Source organism: Gymnoscopelus braueri, assembly GCF_963280865.1.
Source record: "Gymnoscopelus braueri genome assembly, chromosome: 2".
Classification (NCBI taxonomy): domain Eukaryota; kingdom Metazoa; phylum Chordata; class Actinopteri; order Myctophiformes; family Myctophidae; genus Gymnoscopelus; species Gymnoscopelus braueri.
The window spans coordinates 51,703,470-51,712,827 of NC_137604.1; positions in this window are offsets into that span (position 1 = coordinate 51,703,470).

Sequence of the window (9,358 nt, forward strand, 5' to 3'; positions counted from 1 at the left end):
TGTGTGTGTGCGCGTGTGCTTGTGTGTGTGTGTGTGTGTGTGTGTATGCGAGCATGTACATGTATTAGTGGCAGAGTGCCTTGACGGGTGATTTCTTCATTCTGCGTATTAGTATTATGTCGTTGTGCATGTATTAGTGTGTGTATTATTTGTATGTTTGTGTTTGTGTGTATGTGTTATGTCTGTGTGTGAGAATATCTTTCAAAAGTGTCATTGAAAACTTTAATTAACCAGCTAAGCTGCATGCACATAACGGGGGCTGTCGTCACCCAAATCCTCCTTCTCTTCGAGAGTAACTGTCACCCTAAAGCCTAATTTATATAATCTGTTGTCCAGCTTTCGGAAAAGAACTGATTGTGACACAGTCATGTGATGGAGTATAAAATTAAGCTTAACGTGCCTCCCACAGTCCTACTATGTAAGCATTTAAGCCTTCCAAACTCTGAATTGAAATACAGGTGGCATTTCTGCGAAAGCACCACATTCATTATTGATACCGTCATAGATTTTCCTCCAATCGACCAGAGTTAGCAGTTTTGCAGCCTAACGGTATATTGGCTTTGGGTGAGGAGCCTCTAGTTGTTTTTCTCCAGGACTTTCTCACAGACTTTTGTTGCACTCTGATATAATACACAACGTGTCATATGCATAAAACTTCTATAAACAAGAGAAATGGTTATTGTGACATGGTCAAATTAACTTCAGTATGGTTAAAGAGGTAAACAGATTAACACCCACAGTCTCTCTCTCTCTCTCTCTCTCTCTCTCTCTCTTTCTCTCTCTCATATAAAAGCAACAACAACAAAAAAGAATGGAGTTGCGTATACGTTCAATATGTAAATATAGCTGCAAGCAGCGATAAACAGGGCCATGGCATGATAGGCACTATCACTAGTAGCACCGCTGCTACAGAAGATGTTTCACCCACCGTCGGGGACGTGGTCGTGGATCTTATTCTTGCAGAACCCGGCACTGGACAGTGCATTATTATCCCAGAGGAGGAGTCAGCACTGACGGATAATAATAATAATGTTGCGGCTGCCGTGGAGGTGGACGATGGAGCCGGAACGGCCCAAGAAGCTAACTTTGGAGAAGTAGGTGATGAAGCAAATACTAGCACAAGAAATGTTGCTGATGTACAAGTTCCTTTTAACACTGCCAGTGACTCAAGCTGCATGTGAGCGAAGCTTTTCCACATCAAAATTCATTAAAAACCGTCTGATGAGCACAGCATCACAGGAACACCTCGAGGCCTTTATGCTGATGGCAATTGAAAAAGAGACTCTTGTGTCTTTGGACAAGGACTGCATCATCGACCTGGTGGCGGAGAAAAGCGCACTGATGCGACAGCTGCTCATTCAATAAGGTAGAACATAGCCTACAGTACTTGTTTATTATTCTATTCTATTGTGCTTTGGTCAATTAGTTGGGCAGCTGCTGCTGTGCGTCTTTACGCAGTGCAATGTTGGTGTGTGCGTTACAGTGCAATGTTGGTGTGTGCGTTACAGTGCTTGTGTTTTTGGCCGCCGTGCCCTGCTCTTTGTCTCAGGGTGAATTTGGTTGAAATAGACTAAAGAGTTTAACTATGCGTGTGGCCTTATTTGATGATGCGTAAAGCCTTATGCTTAATGTGAGTTATGGTGCCTGCAGCCAGTGTTGCCAGGTCGGCTTATTATAAGTTTTCCCCAAGATTGTATTTGAAAATAGCAGATATAATAGCTCACAACGCGTCGCATCGTGATTCGTGGCGCGTTGTGAGCTTGTAGATCTGCTATTTTCAAATAGCCGATGTATACAGTAGGTTTAAAGGGCTCATATGGCCCATAGTCGCTTCTTTTGGGCTTGTTTTCATAGACCTGGTTGTTTGTTTCTCTCATAGAACCTGGCAACACTGCCCGCAGCAGGCAGTTGTTGGTGGCTGGTTTTGCGTGTTTCTCTGTGGAGTATGAAGCTGTATATTAAATGTAACAAATAATCGTAAGCATATAGGCAATGTGTAGATGATTTGATAGACAAGTGAGCGCTATGATATTAAACTTGGACAGTGACTAGATCGCCGTAAAATGAAGCTACTGACGTGACCTATTAATGGAGTAATAATAAAGAATAGGTTCCAAGCAATAATCAAAATACAACTAACACAATTAAATATTTGGTTTTCATTTTGTTTTATATATATTTAGAACACACTATTATTACTGTTGCAATGTTATTTAAACAGTAAACCTATATGGCCAAAAATAAAGTAAAATATAAAGTAGAACAAATAAAGTAAAATCAGGCAAAAATATGAATTAAATAACATAACCTAACCTAACCCTAATCCTAACCCTAAAACCGAAATAAAGTCACCAAAAACCGAAAAGATTTTTTATGCACGCGCGTGCACGATTTCGGCCGACCCCCGCTATGGGCCGGTGAAGATCACAAATGCCAGGGCCGATTTTCTGTGCCAGTCCGTGCCTGTTGCCTTCTGCCATGAACCGAGTCCCTGTTTCACAAACACTAAGATCAGTGGCTCACAAAGCATTTACCAATAGAAAAATGTGTCTCCTCAGTACCAAAACTAGTAAAAGTAGCCGATCTACAAGCTCACAAAGCGTTGCTTTCCAAAAAGTTGTGAGATTGTAGATCGGCTATTTTCACAATGAAGTACGTCATACATTGAAAATATCTACTCTCAAATAAGCATTTCATGTTATCTTTAACAATTGCACATGCATTAAATGAAACAGTCATGTTGTGTGCAATGCAATTTAAATAAAGTCTGCATGAGGTGAGGCTTGAACCAGCAACCATGTGATTACGAGGTAGATGCTGTAGGGAGAAGCCATTGCACCAACAGACCTGAATCGGTGAAAAAGGAGCTGACACAGATGACAGTTTCAGGCAAAATCTAACAGCAAGTTTCATGGCTGTCGGCCAAACGAGGCATGACTTTTGCCTGTTTAAAATTTGCATTTTAAAAACATTGCTATAGCGCCCCCCTTTGGCCAATTGGAGTAAGATTGGTTTCAGTGATATTTGGAATGACCCTCTACATTACTGCAAAGATTCAAACAAATGTGAGTCTGCATGTATGTGTTAGGGGCAGATGAATAATTGTCATAAAACTGCAATATTCATTGGCTCATAAAAGCTTAACGTTTTCACTTAGAAAAAATCCAGCCGCACAAATCTGTTGGTATAGGTCCAAAGTTCATGTGTAGAAAGTTTTGTGCAGATTGCTCAAAAATCCCAGGAGGAGTTTGATTTTAACTGCTTTTCATATAACAGTTGTACCTGTTCAAAGTTGGCACTTTCAATTGAGTGCTATAGCGCCACCTTTTGGCCAATGGTTGTGAGTTTCGTGCCTTGGCCGTTTGGCATAGCTCTCTACCATATTGCCGAGTTTCGTAAAAAGCGTATGCACGGTTGGGCCAGAACTGCAAAAAGTGGCGGAAGAAGAAGAATAATAATAGCGAAAGTGTAGAGATGCAATAAGGGTCCACGGCCCTTTGGCCATATAGAGTTCTAGACACTGTCAGAGAGTCTGTGTGAGTATCATAGTTTTATATTAAACTCTGTGGACTATGTTTGAATTCAAATATTTTTATTTGAAATATAATGTGGCCCTCAGCTTGTGTGCATGTATGTCAGTGTATGAAGATAGTTAGTCCCATGTGCTTTAGTGTCGTTACACACACCCAGGGTTGTGAGGATAACTCTTCACCTCAATGTCAGCAAGCCAAAGGAAATGATATTTGGTTCCACCTCACCTCAGCACCCTGTTCTTATCAATAACCAAACAGTTGAAATGGTGACAGTATCAGTTTCAATACCTCAGAGTGACACTAGACAATAGACTCATCTGCGACCAGAGCATTAATGACACCCAAACAAGGAGCCACCAAAGACTATCAGTCATCCACAAGCTTAAAGGACTATGTTGCCCCCCCCCCCCCCATCTCCTCCTATTGTTGTACCAGAGCATTATTCAGCCCACCCTACTATACTGTTCCACCTGCTTCTTCTTTAACCGGGTCAAACTCACATGCATAACCAATAATGATGCCACGAGAATTGATCTACCCACACCCAACCCAGAGTTAAACAATAAGGCCAGCCATCGCACACTTTGCAATCTATACAAATAAATAGAAAAGGACATAACACACCCACTCAATCACCACGTTACGTTATACAGAACACTGAGGTGCAGAAGGGCTCACTTTGGGAAAAGCCTGATAGGCACCTTAAAACAATACAGTACAGTCTGAGTCTGTTTGGTCTGTTTTCTCTCTTTCAAATGTTTCTTTCAGGCTGCCTCTCTTAATCTGCATTTCCCTTACTTATCTTATGTCTTAAATGTTTGTCCCCTTTACGCTCTTCACTCTCTACTGCTCTCATCAGTGGACAAAATATTTACCCCCTTTTCATTATATTTTCTTTCTTCTATCCCCATCCTTAATCCATCATTAATTTATTTCCTTTTATTTATCTTTCTCCCTTTCTGCCTGTGTTTATTATTCCATCATTCTGTCCTCCCTCTGTCTTAGAGGAGCCCAGACATTCATTATTCATGTATGGTTACTTGTTCACATGCTGTCTTATGCCATTTAGATTTTTATTTGTATTTATTTTAATGTTTTGCTTGACCACAAATGCTAAGAATGTTATTTAACTAGCACGTTTTTTTAGACAGATGCTAGGTTAGATGTTTAACTGGTATCCTAGTTTCTGTAAAGCATTAAATTGTTTTCTTTTCGCTCTACCTATGTGAACATTTACCGTGTCATTTATTGATAGGATTCATGCCATTTACTCTGATCTTGCACTTGCAAGTCGCTTTGACCTGCTGAATGCTTAAATTGTATGCACACACTCTTTAACACATTTACCTAGATGCAGATTCTCTCAAAGACAATTAAGTCAATCCAACAAGCAGCATGCTAATATCTTTGTATACCTATTGTGTAATAATCTTCTCTTTAAATACCCTAGATTTCAGGGGGAATACAATTAACATAATTACTGTTACTGACTGAGTAATGATATGTTACCCAGTCCATATTTATCTAATGGTGACTGTCTTGAATGAGCTCTCAAAATGAGTTCACCGTGGCAGCCATAAAGGTCTGGATCATTAGCAGACATCACAAAAAAAGACAACCTGCCACAGCTGTCACCCAATCAAACAGCAAATGATAAATCTACAAGACACCTTGTCATAATGTGGCATCACAGTACATCATAGGTTGGTCACACACAATGCTGCTGCACATCAAAGTTAATATTTTGTCAACTTTTTCCAAGCAGTGCGGCTATCAGTCATTAACGCAATGGACTTTGGTTTTTGGCACACATTTGTTAGCATTCACCCGTGCAAGCCACCCACAGAAACACATACAACACAAACGTGTAGTCCATGGCCATGAGGGAACAGTCCTTTTATGGCCATTTACCTAGCCCAGTGGTTCTCAAAGTGGGGTCTGTGGACCCCCAGGGGTCCTTCGGAGGGTTCCAGGGGGTCCCCAGCAAAACTAGATAATTTAGTATGAAAATCAGTTTAATCCCTATTTCATACTTGCGACACGTTGTGAGCTTGTGGATCAATTTGGAATAATTTTGAACATTTTGAACAACACAAATCTTCTCTTATGGGGCCTCTATAAAACATTTTAAGATGGGGGTCTGCGGACAAATATATACATGAAACAGATGACATGAAACTGTTTGAGAACCATTGATCTCTAGCCTATATGGGCCACAGCCAGGCACTAAACATCCCTATACACACTAGCTCATTAGAGATAACATACCGTACTACTAAGTAGATGGGGCAGAGATGTACATGTCTGTCAGTAATAGCTTTCATCAAGCTGCGGGCCAGCCGTAGCCACATGATCAATACCACTGACTTCTAATTAGTGTCACATCAATCAGGAAGTTGCACTATTCCTCACAGACTGGATATAAACAAACATAGACACACACACCCTCGCCTCCGAACACACAAACACAAGCATGTATGACGATGAAATACAAACAGGGATTGTATACTGCAGTAAAAAAAAGAGTGTAACTCTCCGAGTTAAATTATCACTCAGGATTGAACAGTGTAAATGTATACGAGAGAATACAAGAACGCTCGCCCCAAAACACACAGCAATTTGGGTCATGATGCATGACAGACTGTCTCATACACGCTGAATGAACTACACCACCATAAACTGACGTACCATCAAGGGCACAGTCCCTCTTGAGCAGTGGTGGAAAGTAACTAAGTACATGTAATCAAGTACTGTACTTAAGTACAATGTTGAGGGATTTATACTTTACTTATTTATTTATTTTAAATTGGGGGCTTTATTGATAGTACAGGAGATAGACAGGAAACAGGGAGAGAGCTGGGGAGAGACACGCAGCAAAGATCAGAACGGGAGTCGAACCCACGACATAGTTGTAAGGCATTAGAGCCTATATGTGGCATGCGCCTGAGCCACTAGGCCAGCGGGCGCCCTGATTTGTACTTTACTTGAGTATTTCCAAGTTCCAATACTTTTACTTTTACTCCACTACATCTCAGAGGCAAATATTGTACTTTTACTCCACTACAATTATTTGAAAACTTTAGTTAGAGTTACTTTGTAGATTTTGATTATTATTACAAAACATCCATTAACCACTACCCTACAGTATATACATTTCGGCCAGTTCAAAATAGCCGATCTATAAACTCACAATGCATTGTGAGCTTGTAGATCTGCTATTTTCAAAAGATTTTCATACATTTGAAAACTTGTAATGGGACATTCTGTGCTATTACTTTTATACTCAAGTACATTTTGAATTCCTTTTCAAACAGAGTATTTCTACATTGCGGTATTGATACTTTTACTTAAGTAAAACATTTTAATACTTTTTCCACCAATGCTCTTGAGCAGGGAGGACTTCCTCCTTCACTCACAGAAGCATTGATGAAGCTAATATCAGTACATTTATGGTCTGTGGTGCAGACTGAAGTTGACTTGATCAATATCTGGTTTCTTAAGGTTCTTACACACTGGGCACGTTTCTTTCCCCTGTGCTATTAATATTGCCGAAAATACATATTTTTTTCCAACTGTTGTTTGTGAAATGAGTGGCATATTTTCACGCAGAACGGGAAAATTAAGTGGCGATAAAGCAACATAATTATTGTTCTGAACAAGGTTGATTTTTCTGAGCTTCCGCACCATGAATAAAGGTATCAACCTGTATGAATGAGGCATCAACTATTATTCACCGGCGAGTATTTCACACTTTCCTATTGTTTATTTGTAACCCCCCCCGCCCCAATCCACAACCCAATGTGTTTGCTTACAGCTGAGATAATGAAGAGAATACGCTGTGACATAACCAGAGAGAGAGGGAAGCACCCCCACACACACACACACAAACAAACCAGGCCTCGAACTGATCAGGAAGTCCCCAGGGTAGCCGTTAGAAGATGCAACATCGCTGTTGTCTGAAGCAAGGCACTAAACTTCATCATCTTCAGTGGTTGATGTTATTTATGCTCCTACTTATCAAGGGAACTGATGCTTCTGTGCATACTGTGCACACACAGTGGCCAGATAGCTAAAGCAGTAAGCACTTCCACTCCCAGCAGCTGGTTGCTGTGCAACAAAGACCAATAATATGGTAGCCTACTGCTCAGGAGCCCTCTGAACAAAGGTACAAACAGTGTGCACTAGGACAGTGGTTTTCAACCCTTTTCATATCAAGGCCCATTATTTATTCGACATTATTTATATCCACCATTTGATGAGATTTAGCCTCTCAGACCCAAGAGAGACCCAGCCTCTCTGGGGACCACCTGGAACCCTCTCAAGGACCACTGGTGGTCCCCGGACCACTGGTTGAAAACCACTGCACTAGAACACAACCCAGTCCCTCTATCCGAGCTGCACACGAAAACAGATGAAGGAAGAAACACACACATCAAAGTACAGAGATTTGAATCTGATAAAATTTACACATTTTGTCTTCTAGGCCAGGATTCTCTTGATGTGTAATGCTTGATGGCAGCACCTGCTGCCAGGTGGCTGCAGGAACATTCTGAGGAACACTTACTTCAGTCTGTTTGACACTGCACTCCAGTGCCCACATGGTCTACAAATACGCCTCTCTCTTTCACTCTCTGTGTCCTCTTCTCTCTTCTCTATAACTCTCATTCCACCGGTCTCTATTTCTGCTTTTGCTTCTCTCTCTCTTTCTCTCTCACACACACATTTGCTCTTCTCTTGTTCTCCGCTTAGGTCTTTAACTGGAGCATGAAATGACTGCGGAGGCTGGCATAGCAGCCATCTTCCATACTGCTCATCTGAGGTGCAAATGTGGAAAGAGGAAGGAAAGGGAGGGAGGGAATAAGTGAGGAATAAGATTAAAGAATTCAAGGGAAAGGAGAGTAAATGAGAGGTGAGGTGAGATTAAGAAGAAAGTAATGGATCAAATAGAAATGAACAACTAAAGAGAAAGAGAGAGAGAGAAAAAAATAAATAAGAACAAAGTGAAAGATAAAATGGATGGAAAGCGCATGGATTGGCAGTGAAAAAGCATAAGAATGAAGGAAAGAGGGGGAGATCACAGAATAGAGATAAGAGGAGGTGAATAAACACAGTATTCTGTTTGATTCTGAAGTTCTGCAGCACTAGAGCGATGGAACAAAGGAGACCAAACAGACAAAGAATTCACACACCAGAAAACAGATTAAAAGCAGTGAACTCAGATGAACTCTGTGGTGTCCTGCTGGGGATTTTTACTCTGAAAAACAGTCGCACTTCTCAGAGGACAAATAAAGTAGCATATAAATAATTTATTGTTATTCTCCAGTGTTAGAAAGCACATCTGGGTCAAACTCAGTTAAAAACACTAAAATGCTTTTACCCCTTCACCACCCAAGTGCCCATTCTCAGTTTGTTGTTGCTGCCCATAAGAACTACTCAAAGAGACACCACACCTGCACCACAGACAAGACTCAAGGCACAGAGAAAGCTGATTGGATGACACTTAAAGGTTCAATCAGCGCCAGGTGTTGCACATTTCTTACATGTATCCTGCAGCACTTGGTGCCACCCTGTGGCCCCTCCTCTTGCAGCCAACAACAAACCACACACACTGGGCTAAATTTTGACCTTGCACTTTGACCTTGACCTTTGGAAAACAAACAAACAAGAAATGAATGAATATCAATATTGCATCATGATCCTACACACAACTCATCTGCTTCAAGTTTGATGCAAACAGACAGGGGTGATTCCATACTGGACTCCCTCTTTTCCCGGTGTTTCGCCCAGGTGGGCGTGGTTTAGGTTTAGGCAGTTTCTGTGAGGTT